We start from the raw sequence: 10,672 nt of genomic DNA, 5'->3' as shown, positions 1-10,672 counted from the left end.
GTATAAAAGACGCCCCTCAATTTTTAGTGCAACAATTTTAGGGGAAAAGTAGTCTTATACACGGAAAAATATGGTAGGACTTTCTCCCAGGTGACCATGGGCAAGGAGTGTTTTAAAGCTAGGAACCGTAAACTTATACAAAATTGTGTATGTGTGTATGTGTAAAATGACACAGTTATCCACACAAACTGGGCCAAATCATCTTTCCACCCTGTCTATTGCAGAAAACTGCCTCGGATAATCTAACACAGATATTCAGCAGCTTCTGCAAAAGTTATATTTCAACAATTAAATACCAGCTTGCCAGGTTTCAATGTTAGCCTCCCCAATCTGCTGACAATTACAAGAGATAGTCCTGTACCGCTTAATGTATTTCAGTCAAACTGCCGAGAGCCTTGTCTTCTAAATTGAAGCTCAGCTTTTTGCTTTTTCAAGGACAGCATTCGCCTTTGAGAAGCTTTTAAACAGTGCAATCTTTTGGATTAAAGACAGCATGTCAAGGCAGACTTATTAAATGGTAGTTTGTTACAAATTTGAAAATCGGTGTGTAGGTTTCATGGAAATATATCATATTCTCTCTACTGAGCCAGCAGGAAGGAAGGGGGGAGCGGTGTGCCGAAGTCATGGCGGGAGGAGAGAAGAATGTCCAAAACCTCAAGGAAGATTCAGTCCAACCTTTCCCAATTCATCTCTTATTAACACACTTCACAGTTGTAAGGCTTAGTGTATTATACGCTAGACATACTTTAAGAAAGTGCAGGATTAAAGCCCTGCTGGAAGGTCTGATGGCCACGGCATCATTAGATGTGTAGATAAGGAAAATATACTGTCCAGTCCCATATCTTGGTATTTGTCTATATATTGTAAAGCAGAAGAAGAAAGATATATCTGGAAGTATAGCTCCATAAGACGCACCTTTCCATAAGACGCACCAATTTTTTAGGAGAAGAAAACAGGAAAATATAATCTGTTTTCTTAGCTCCATAAGACGCACAGACTTTCCACACCCCTGTTTTGTGGGGAAAAAGTGAGTCTTATGGTGCAAAAAATACAGTACTCATCATGGTAGCTTGCGTAGCTAGCTTCCCATCAAGGAGACTCTGAAAAAGGGGTCAGTTTGAGATATCTTAATCAACAAATGAGTTTTAAAAGTCTTTGTTTCCATCATCAGAAGGTCTTCTTTTGTAAAGCTAATATACCTGTAGGTATCTCATCCTACCTTGACTTGTCTGATGTTGTTGTCTTCCGAATTTCTACCCTGAGTTTACAAAGGCATTAGTGGTCTGCTACATTTAAACCAAATGGAGGAATTATTTCAAATCCAGACAGAATAATATATCATTTGGTAAATTTCCCACCTTGAAGCTTCCCTCCTTTTAGATGCAGGACTCCCACCCTAGCCTCTGAAATTCAGTTCTGACTTGACATAGCAATCTGTGAACATGAGGGCAGAAGGTGCTTGGAACAAGGGTTGAAAATCGCCAAATTCCCCCCCCAAACAGTTCAACTTTGCACCTTTTCAAGCTTTTTAATCCCTCACATTTTCCAAGTGGCAGACAATGTGGACTCGATTAGGTGGTCCCTGCAAGAGAAAATTAGGCGGTTTCTGAGAAGCCGTTGTGGTACATCAGAGCTCATAGGTCTAGCGAGGTCAGGGTGTCTCAGCATAATATTTCACTTGGACAAGGTCTATATTGGTGTCTCTTTGATTTAGTGTGAGGGGATGTGAGATAAGGCCTCCTAGCCTCTGGGAAACATCTTAACTCAGGGAAGTCTTTTAGGGATTTACATATGGTTAAGGGCTTCCATAGATGGATGTGGGTTACTGGGCTTTCCAACAGTAAAACCTGTCTACTGGATGAAGATGCTGTTGGATGTCCTTCACCTGTCCATGTGTCAAATGGATTTTGAAACTCATTGAAGGTAAGCGGTTGTTTTCACCATTAAAATGCCAAGAGAGCTGACAGCATCTCTCTGGGAATGTATAAATTATTTTGTTTCCCTGATCCAATAGTCACAAGTTCAGATGCATTTCTGTATAAGCAAATACGTTGTTCTTGTTGTACCATAAAGTCACTTCCAACCTATGGCGGCCGTCACAGTTTTTCAAGGTTTTGTTAGATGTTCAAAGTTATTTGCCCTTGCAGAACCCATGTAAGGTGTGCATAACTGGCCACCCAGGTGATGATGATGATGATGATGATGATGATGATGATGATGATGATGATGATGATGATGATGATGATGATGATGATACAAGCCAACCTGTACCCGTAGAAAGAGGTTGGAAGGAAAGGAATTTTAAAAATAAGAAACTGGAATTGGCTGGAGGCATCTGATTTCCAAATGCTGTGTTCAAGTAAGTTGCACCATTTGGCTGCACTGGAAAAAAAATCAGTTTTTAATGCTGTTTTCAAGCGCCGTGATTTCTTGCACACTTATTCTTGGCCACTGGGCCAAAGGAAGTGCAGCATGCAAAACTGGGTCTTGCAAACTGCTTTTGAATTCTTCTCATGCTTCGTAACAGCAACACTTCCCAAAGAGGAAACCAGAAATTCAAAGTTAAATCTAGACGCTAAATTAGAAGAATCTCCTTCACACTCCCTCATGTTTTTCTTTTGGTTCTCTTAATTTCATATCATGCATCATCTCTAATTAGCTCAACAAGGCAGAGCAAGGCAAATGGGCCATAATTCATCACAATTTTCATTTTCCAAACAACAGTCAATTAAAAATACACCACACTCTTTATTTCTAATCATCAATGGGGAGCAGAAGAATATGGAAATCAGTGCAATCAATGAATATCTGTTACCTCTACATTCATAGAGATGCTCAAAGACACATGATAGGAGCTCTGTTACTTTTAATTACCTGCCTTATATCCCCAAGGTTGTAACTATGATTATTCAGGATGAGCCCCTTTAGGTTGTTTTTTGTGGCCCTCTCTATAATCTTCTCATGAGGAGCAAGAGATAGACCATAACTAGCCAGTGGTCCTCTTGACAGGTGAACTCTGGGTATTGTTGTCTAAATATTAAATTTCCTAAGATCTGTGAATTTGGTGATGTTGATGCTACTTCATCCTCCCACATCTACACGGTTGATTATAGTCTCTGCCTAAATTAACAAAAAACCAAATCGAAACAACATTATCACCCCAAATCTGGGAAACTGGACAGGATCAGCAGTTGTCTGAAGAACTAACATTCCAATTTTATTTCACCTATTAAAAAAAACATAGTCCATTTTAAAAAAGCACTTCCAAGAATTGTAAGGAAACTGGGTGTTCCATGTGTGAGTCTTTTAATGATGTATTTTAATGAGTTCCCTACAAAAATTTGCTTTTGGCATCAACCGAGTTCCCTGAAAAGCCAAAATCTGCCCCCTCCTCCTTTCCTTTCCCTGCTTCCTCCTTCCTCTCCCACCATATCTTCAGCACGATATGTAGACCTCACACCAAGGTTAATATGGTTCGGAATCAAGTGAACATATAAGGCATAATCACATTAGGCTCTTTAATGCTTGAAATCATTTAGTGTAATCTACAAGCATGGGGGGGAGAATCAAGCGCAGGAGAAGGAACGCTAATATAGGAAATTAAATGCAAAGTTACAGATTTTGAACTACGAAAGGAAGGAAGAGAGGCACATTTTCATAGGTGACTTTTGTTCTATCAGGAGCTTTGAAATAATATATTGTCAATTTTGCAAAACAATCAATAGTAATGTTAATTGCTAGAAGGAATCAGGATTCAACAGCAGGAGCAATTTTTCCCCAACCAGTCTTTGCTTGCTGTCATATACATTAGGAGACCTGGCTTCAAATCTCCACTTGGCCCATTGGGGAATGACAATGTCAAGCTACTCCTTAAACATCTCACTAAACCTTAAGAACCACCATAAAGATCACGAGATGGGCAATATATAAATGTAGCCAATGAACAAACAAACAAAGTTGGAAGTGACTTAATAATAACGGAAATCCATAGCTAAAACTTTTTTTATTTAGTCTTGTCATCAATCAATAAAACGTGTATATGTATATTTCTCTATTTTCATTTTATTTTATTTAAGCATTCGTATTGTAGAAATATTATAGAAAATATCAGTGAAATATCTGTCTCCTAGCTATTTCCCCCCTTCTTTCCAACAGTTGGTGGTTGATTTTGCCCTGCAGCGTAGCAGTAATTTACGTCCTTAATTCATGTTTTATCCTCTCCTGATGTAACTGTGGGTGTTCACATTATGCATATAACTGTCTAATAATCTTAGACTGTAAACCCTACTAAGCTCTCTCATGTAACATAATATATTTTGTGGCAAATAGTTCCACATGTTAATAGCAATGGGGAAAGAAACAGAGAGAGTGAGAGAGATAATTGCTTTTCATCTTTCAGCAACAGGTTATTCTTCCTGTTCCATTTCTCAGTCTTACCCTGTCAAGAGATAATACGGAAGGTTCAGATTTTCCTGCTTTCCACCTGCTTCGTTTACTACCATTTTAACAGCTCATCTCCCTCAAATGTTGTGAAAACGTCTAAAGCAGAAGTGGAGCGAACACAGATTGAGTACCTACAGAAGGACATTATAAAATCATAGAATAATTGAGCGGGAAGGGGCCTGTTAAGGCCATTGAGTCCAGCCCCCGTTCAATACAGGAATCTAAACAAGTTCTTGAACTGCTCCGAGTTTTTGTCTGATTTGGGTTGCTTCTCTGTGTAAACGTAAGAAAAGGAAGCAAAATCTATTTCCTTTAAATCAAGTCCTGAGCTATATATGCCATAAATTAAACTAGTGGAACAAGCTATTTCAGTGGATTACGCATCTCAGAAGTGATTTAGCTATTTGGGAGTTTGATTCCCCACTGACTCCTTGATCAACCGAGTGCCTTCCTGCTCTGTAGTTTTAAGATGAGGATGACGATGGCTAGCCAGCATAGTCAGAGGCACCAAACTCTGGATAAAATAGTCAGCTTTTGTTGTTTGAGTTTGAGTTACTGTTTCTGAATATTCTTTCCTTTCTCTTAATAATCCCTGAAAGAGGAGATGATCCTATGATGGTTAAATTTCGTAAGTCAGGCTCAGAACTTAGAAAGTAATTCATTCCTTAACTTCCTATTTCTCAAAAGCAACTGAAATGATTACGTTTATATTTATGATTATTTAAACAGAAGATCTGAATGCTACAAGTTGCTGCCCTGTGGTCAAACACAACCCCTTCCCCTCCCTTTCTTTGTCATTTTATCAAACTGCAACAAGGTACGGATCACAGTGTGGGCCAGGGTGATAATTTCCTTTCCAATCATTCAGCAAAACCAGAAAGGCATATTATAAAATATTCCTGAGTTCCTGAAACTTACAATTTCAGTATAAGAGTGACATTGAGCCTACATGATGGGTGAAAGTAATTGATTACAGGTTGCTGACTATTTGTTTATTTATTTAAAATATTTTTTACCCCACCTTTCTCCTTAAAAGGGACCCAAGGCGACTGTGATTACGCCAAGCTCCACTCAGATCACCCCCTGCTTGTTAGATTTCCCCTTGCAGGGGATTTTTTGTACAAAGACAGGGCCAGTATTCAAAAATGTGCCCTCTCCCTTGGAAATGAAGAAAATTTTTTGGAGTTCCCTGCTATAGCCAGGGGGGAAATGGAGTCACAGGAGCAAACCCCAGAGCTGGCCGATTTCTAAGAAAGCATGGCGCCATCCTTGACTCCAGATGATAAGGGAGTTCTAGATGGCTCTTGGTAGCTGCTGGAAACCCCTGTCATGAAAGGCCGTCTCTGTTGTCCTTGTGCAGACAGACAAAGACAGTCTAGAACATGTCCAGAGGACAAGATAGTAAAGTCTCTGGGAACCAAACTTTGCCAGTTACGGTTCAGAGAGCTGGGTATGTTTCGCCTGAGGGAAAGTAGACGGAGAGGTGACAAGACAGCCATCTTCAGATCTCTGGAGGGCCATCGTGTGGAAGATGTAGAAAGCCGGTTTTCTGCTGCTCTAGAAAGTCGGTCGGAAAGCAACAAACTCAAAGTGCAAGAAACAGGATTCTGACTAGGCGCTAAGAGAATATCCTGATGATGACAAGCCTCAGAAAGTGGTGCTTTTTGAATCTTAGTTGAAGGATTTTAACAGAGGTTGAGTGGATGCTGCAGCTCTCGGTTATTAATAAGGGCATTTATATGAATTGTACTAAATGAACTTCTAACTCTACAATTTTACTATTTCTGTTTATACTCACTTTTGACTTTCCAGCGGCTTTGTTCGCTGCAAGAGCTTTGAAGTCATGGATGCCGTTTATCTCTTGTTTTAATTACATGACTCTTAACTCAGTTCTTTTTTTTTTTGTCTCGTCTTCTTTTAATTTTTTAAAATTGTACTCTTGCTCGTTATCATCTGCTTTCTAGTTGTTAGCCATCCTGAATGCCATTTGGTAGCTGAAAGTTGTGTTGTAAAAGTAAACAAACAAGCAAATAAGCAGAGGGGTGAAAAGCAAGATGAGATTCCCAGGCTTTCTTCAAGCTGAAAATGCAAGCCCATTGTTGTGTGAGGTGATTGAGGAATATATCTTTTTGAGTGCACAAGTGGAGTGTGCCTCCGGTTTTAATCCAGAGGGGGGAAAACGGTGCCCTAACATAAAAAATATCTGGGAAATGCTGCTTTAAATAGCCAGAGAGAAATGTCTCTATTTTCTTCTTCATCTTCTTTTTAAAGGGTTTCAAGTTTGGGCCTGCTGGTTAAGGGGAACCCTTTTCATTCCCATTTAAAATGTGATAGATCCTGCTATTCATATGTAGGAAACCTAATTACGCACTGGTCAAATTCTCTCCTGTCGACCAAACACAGAAAGGAAGGGGAGGAGGTTTTAAGAACTCAGCACAACACACAGTGGCAGAAACTGAAAAGGAGAAAGAGGGAGCGAGGGAGGGAGAAAAGGGAGCCTAAGACCTAATGAATCCAAACTAAACGCCTCTCCACCAAAATGCCAAACATTTCTTTTAGCACAAAACAAGGCTTAAAGATTTCTCCCCTTTTGTCTCTGGGCTAATTCCTTCAGCAGAGAGAGGGATTTCTCTCTCTCTCTTGGGAGTGTTATTGGACAAAGAGCCAAACAGCAAATAAGCAAAAGGCTCTCAAAGAGTGAGAGCGTATAAATAAAATTCATGACTCCTTAAAGAGTTTACATTGAAAGAATGTGAAGGATTATTTACAATTAAAGCGTAGGCCTTGGAATACAGTTGCAACCGAAGGGAGCCGAGACATAAAAGGAGGGTTTATTTTTAAATTTAGCCTGTGCACAACCTCGTTGTACCTGCGTGCTTTCTGGTGGGATGTTCTGTAGAGAAACAGTTTGCGCAAAAAAAGAAGAGCTTTTTGCCTGCATACTATTGTCAACAAACCTTTTAGAGTTTGTACACCCTAACGTGACAGTAAGTCCAACTGAAGTCACTGAAAAGTGCTTTTTACACCTGGATTCACTGTTAATATGCCAAATACTAAGCCTAATGCTACCGAAAGGGGAATGCAAATCTTTCGCACATGGAACGTTGGACAAAAGTGTCTCCTCTCGTTGTCCATCGTTTTTTCGTTTGGCAAAATTCCGGAGGGACGCCTTACGAAAGATTCCCTCTTTACTAAGGTTCTTTAAAAGTTCAGAGCAGGGATCCTAAAAATTAAAAATTCTTAGAAAAGCTTCTGAGGAAAACACCCCACCCACCCCCTCACAAGACAGCTTATTTGTTTAAAGCTGAATGCTTGTTTGTTCATCCTGCAGGACAACGGAAGCATTAAACTGAAGGAAGAGCGCCGACATGTTTTGGGGTCACATTAATGGTTCCCTTCAACCGTATTGAGAGAATGTTCAATAATGCTAAAATTGGATCTACACTTGCACCTGAAATTCTCTATTTAATTGTGGTGAAATTGCATGTAAAACATTGTGGTGTGTGTTTGAGTGTGCGTGTAAGATAAACTGGACTCAGTGACTTGCAGAATCTCTTCCAACTCTTCTGTAGTTCTTAGATTACTACTACTATGATTACTACCACTACTGTGATTATTATTATTATTATTATTATTATTATTATTATTATTATTATTATTATTATTATTATTGTTGTTGTTGTTGTTGTTGTTGTTGTTGTTGTTGTTGTTGTTGTTGTTGTTTTGTTATTGTTATTGTTATTGTTAGTGTTAGTGTTAGTGTTGGTGTTGGTGTTGGTGTTGGTGTTGGTGTTGTTGTTGTTGTTGTTATTATTATTATTATTATTATTATTATTATTATTATTATTATTATTATTATTATTATTATTATTATTGGGGATGGAGAGAGAGAGAACTCAATCACAAAATTATTATTTTTTTAAATTTTGGGGCCAGCTCTATCCTTATACCTCAAACTAAATGTTGTGCAAGTCAAGTATAGTTTTCTACAGCAATGGGACTTTGGAGTTTCACATCTTAAAATAAAACTGGTCCAACAATGAAAAAGCCCCTTTTTCCAAGAAGGCCAGTTTCTTTATTTGTCATTTACCAAATGTAGGAACCTTAAAAGTACAGCAGACAGAATGAATAATAATTCCATGACTACTTGAACATTGGAACAACAGTGTTGTTAAATGTTACTACTCTGATAACAATAAAATGTCAAATATATGTTACTGGGAAAATTGTAATAACTACATTGCAAAGAAGCAAAAACTGGCATTCCATACCTCACATCTCTTGACTGCTTTAGTGCCCCATCCGTGGCTTGAGTATCCCAGGCTGGAAACCACTATTTGACACCACTAGGCAACACTGCACATAAATCAGAATTACAAAAGAGTGGACCCTGGAAAAGATCCGAATTTTGTGACTTGCCATAGCTGAGATCCTCTTTTCTTCAGCATTAAAACCGTGAAGGTGCACATCGTGCTGATAATAAGCCATTTGGCTATTTACTTTTGGAATATGAAAATGTCAGAATGACCTGTTCTGAAGAGGAATTTACTTCCTTCATTTCTGAATTGCACAATGATTTAGTTATCATCCTTAACTAGGAAGATCATTGACTCCTAAAATTGCAGAGATACCTCTCTTCCTTGGGCCGTGGGTGTCACAATTATTTTTCGTAAACAGACATCCCAGTTGGTACTTATCAGGTGGCGTAGACATTCAGGGAAGGCAGAGTGGAGCTGACTTTTTATAACGCCCCTAAAAATACCTCTGACAGTGACATCCAATATTACTTTGGACAATCGGACAACAGCGATGGTTTCCGAAAGAAGCGTTTCCTGATGTTTCCGAAAGGAAAGGCGAAAAGTCAAGTCAGCTCAAGATTAGGAAACTTTAAAAATAAAGGAGATCTATTTCATTAAACTACTTTGAATTTCTCAGAATAATTTGAGACATGGTTTTGAACTGAGCTAGAAAATTGCATCCAGGCAGGGAGGATTGGGGTGAACAGTTTTAACGTTCTACCTTGCTGTTGGGTGATCCCAATGAACAACAAAATGGAGGGAAGTAATATCAAAGAGAAAGTTAGATCAGATGTAAGTTGAACATGGAAGGAAAATATGCATTTCAGTTTAATTTGATTAGGAGGGCAAAACTGATGGTTACTGTAATAAATAGCAAAGGATGACTATATATCTCTTGATTATAAATGATAGAACAATTAATCTGCTTGCCTCTTAAAGGGTATGGAGAAACGTGCATTTGGAATGCTAGCGTTAATGCACTCTGGTGAAAGAATTAACCAAATTGTTGAAATGGCAACAGAGAGGAATAATTCTATATTATAAATACAGATTTTGACACAACTCCGGGAGGCGGTGGAAGATAGGAGGGCCTGGCGTGCTCTGGTCCATGGGGTCACGAAGAGTCGGACACGTCTAAACGACTGAACACACATAAATACAGATATCCATGTTTCTGGTTCTGTGCATGAAAGATGGATAGGCTGATGTTTGGATTTTGTATAGCATGGTGATAAATTACATGTATCATAAATATGTGTATCTGTGCTCATGCAAACATGGGTGTACTCTTTTCAGCAAGTAACACAAAACAAAACAAAAGCAAAAAAGGATGTTGCAATACCTTGAAGACGAACTGCTATATTTTACTGTAAGTTTTCCTGGAATATGTCCCCTTCATCAGACATAAGTGTCAGAATACAGAATGCCTAGTCATCTAAAGATGCCTTTGGAGACATCTAAGATTTTGCACTGAACTTTACGTATACATTGTTTCATATAAATCATGGGTATATTTATCTGATGAATTTCCTAGCTGTCTCACACCCATCTGTCTTCCATATATCAGTGATGCTTAAGGGGGAGTGTATCTCACACTATGGAAGGGGGGGAACAAGTCCACCCCCCCTTTTTTCTAGGGGGCTTATTTCAGGCGTCTTGAGTGACAAGCACAGAATTTAAGATGCTGCTGAATTTGCAACAAAGTTTTGATTGAGTTTTCGCTTGCCATGCTGGAAGCATTCAACAGCGCTGACGAAATGAGGAATGCCACTGATTTAGCATCTGCTCCCCCCTCTCTCCCCCTCTTCCTCCTTCTCATCACCCAAAAAAAAAGTTTGCTACTAAGAAAACCTAGCTCCATGGAAAAGAATCTGAATTCCAGCTGGGCAGTTTTGAAAATAAGATGAAAAGTTAAGCAGGCAATTGGTGTG

General features: G+C 39.0%; 1 long non-coding RNA gene across 1 annotated transcript in view; it reads left to right on the top strand.

Annotated features, from left to right (window-relative positions):
- Positions 1 to 1,060: 1,060 nt before the first annotated feature.
- Positions 1,061 to 10,672, top strand: part of LOC140702446 (uncharacterized) — a 94,559-nt gene continuing 84,947 nt past the window's right edge. The window contains exon 1 of the long non-coding RNA XR_013538920.1: positions 1,061 to 1,923. This is a non-coding gene — a long non-coding RNA (uncharacterized LOC140702446). The remainder of the gene's footprint in view (positions 1,924 to 10,672) is intronic.

The sequence above is a fragment of the Pogona vitticeps genome, chromosome 12 (genome assembly GCF_051106095.1).
Source record: "Pogona vitticeps strain Pit_001003342236 chromosome 12, PviZW2.1, whole genome shotgun sequence".
Taxonomy (NCBI): Eukaryota; Metazoa; Chordata; class Lepidosauria; order Squamata; family Agamidae; genus Pogona; species Pogona vitticeps.
This window is presented reverse-complemented; position numbering and strand designations above follow the sequence as displayed.